At 39.8% G+C, this 1,577-nt stretch overlaps 1 long non-coding RNA gene across 1 annotated transcript; it reads left to right on the top strand.

Moving 5' to 3' along the window:
- Positions 1-201: 201 nt before the first annotated feature.
- Positions 202-1,234, top strand: LOC139028813 (uncharacterized). The gene is made up of 2 exons (XR_011481025.1): positions 202-446; positions 903-1,234. It is a non-coding gene; the product is annotated as an uncharacterized lncRNA (long non-coding RNA).
- The last annotated feature ends 343 nt before the right edge of the window (positions 1,235-1,577 follow it).

Raw genomic sequence — 1,577 nt, 5'->3', positions numbered from 1 at the left:
TTTACCCATCAGCTAATTGTCTCACCATTGTGGTTTGAACAGTTTTGTAAAAAACAACTCTTAAAGTGTTTTTAGATATAATTTTTTCTGAGTAGCATATAGCTCCCATATTTGTTTTACGCTATGGTTTTACACCGTAACATCTATATATTTAGTGTTAAGCTGTATATCTTGTGAGTTATACCTGTACCATTATTTCCCTGTCTGTAGCAGCCTACAGTCTATCTGAATAGCTTCTACCCTCAAGCCATAAGACTGCTGATGTAACAGGGTTATATTGGTGATTCCCCTTGCCACTTTATTGTTAAGCCAATGGGTTTTTGGTTTTAGTTTTGTCTTGCCGTCACCTACTCAACATGGCATCTTATTGGCTGGTTTGCGTAGCTTGCTTACGAGGGAGGATGTTTCAGTTAGGATCGTCCCAGTGAACAAGCACCAAACCAGCGGTAAGTTGTTGGTTGCAAAGCACTGTACATCAAAAGTGATTTTTATACTCCCAAGTGATGATTTAAGTGTACAATTTATATAAATGTGTTTGTAAATGTTATTCGAACATCACACATAAGATGCAGTGTTTTTTGGAGAATATTGGTTGTGCATTTTGGTTGTAAAGAATTCCCGCCAGTACTAGCTAGCAACTTACTGTGTCTGGTGGGGGGGTTCATATATTTTGTACAGTGCGTGAGTGCAGAGTTGGATGGTGAGCCGTGCATTGCATGACGTGCAATTTTGTGCTGTTCCTATCAGGTACATTGTTAAAGATATTATATTGTATATTGTAATTGTATTATTTTGGTAACTACATGGCCCAGTGAACAAGCACCAAACCAGCGTGCGTGAGTGCAGAGTTGGATGGTGAGCCGTGCATTGCATGACGTGCAATTTTGTGCTGTTCCTATCAGAATAAATCTCCATGACTGGTGCTACACTTTGAAGTTCGTGTCGAGGATTGATTGTACACAACGCAAGAAGAGTACTGTTACAGTGGTGCCGTGACCGTTCTTCTGGATCGGATCATCCTTCGCTGGATTTCCATCTCAGAACTTCGCCGTGGTTGCYGTTGAAGAACCAGATAAGACGTTGCTGGTGCAGTATAGTGCGATATCGCATTTCGCCACAAGAGGGCGCCACCAACGTTTTATTATCGAAATTGATGATTTCTCTGGCTGAGACACTTCACAGATAAACTATATAACTTTTGTGTTACTTGTTTATTTGCAATTCAAATGTATATCTGATATAAGTAGGGTGAGTTTTACCTGTGTACTAGATATAGGTTAGATTTGACGTGAGGTTAAAGAAAAAAGAATAAAAATATAAATGCAAATTGTTTTTTGCTAGTTACATTTTTCATTAGTGTTGTTGATTTCCCATTGTTTAAATGGAAGGTGTGGGAAGAGGTAGGGGTTTCCTGTCATTTAATCTGTCAACATCTGTTGGTAGGGTCAGGCAAAATTCCAGTTGCTCTTCTACACCTATGCCTAAACTGGAGGGTTTGGGATTGTGATGATAGTGTACCCATGGAAACGCCAAGGATGTTATGACAGAGTTTGCCAAATACAGGGAGTGGGACGGTC

This window comes from Salvelinus sp. IW2-2015, linkage group LG1 (genome assembly GCF_002910315.2).
Source record: "Salvelinus sp. IW2-2015 linkage group LG1, ASM291031v2, whole genome shotgun sequence".
Classification (NCBI taxonomy): Eukaryota; Metazoa; Chordata; class Actinopteri; order Salmoniformes; family Salmonidae; genus Salvelinus; species Salvelinus sp. IW2-2015.
Note: the sequence above shows the minus strand (reverse complement) of the source record. Positions and strands in the feature narration are given on the sequence as shown.